Source organism: Penaeus monodon, chromosome 23, assembly GCF_015228065.2.
Source record: "Penaeus monodon isolate SGIC_2016 chromosome 23, NSTDA_Pmon_1, whole genome shotgun sequence".
Taxonomy (NCBI): Eukaryota; Metazoa; Arthropoda; class Malacostraca; order Decapoda; family Penaeidae; genus Penaeus; species Penaeus monodon.
In genome coordinates this window covers 35764400-35764741 of record NC_051408.1, presented here as the reverse complement: position 1 = coordinate 35764741, position 342 = coordinate 35764400, and the positions used below count along the sequence as shown (strand labels likewise).

Below are 342 nucleotides of genomic sequence, written 5' to 3'. Positions count from 1 at the left end.
AGATTATTGCTGTAAGAAGTATAGCTTTTTCTTTTTCTTTTTACAGCGTTGGCAATCCATAATTTCTAAAATAACTTTTATTCTAAGTATATGTGCAGAGAGAAGAGAAGCTGTGTTTTTCTTACTAAGATTAAATTATAGATATTACTTGGAATGAGTGATGATGTTTATGCTTTGACAAATTAGTTTATAGAATTGCTATGCTTTAGTTGGTTATATGATAATTAAAAAGCATGCATTACCCTCCAAAGAAATTAAAATGCTGTTTTGATACAAAAAATAACAAAGCACAACTTGCAGTGTGACAGATCTGCTACAGTCAGGGCATAGTGAGGTTTGTAT

The 342-nt window shown here is 30.1% G+C and overlaps 1 protein-coding gene across 1 annotated transcript in view; it reads left to right on the top strand.

The window, feature by feature from the left end:
* Nucleotides 1–342, top strand: part of LOC119587964 (adenylyl cyclase-associated protein 1-like) — a gene marked incomplete at its 5' end in the record, with an annotated part of 6943 nt that overhangs the window by 3805 nt on the left and 2796 nt on the right.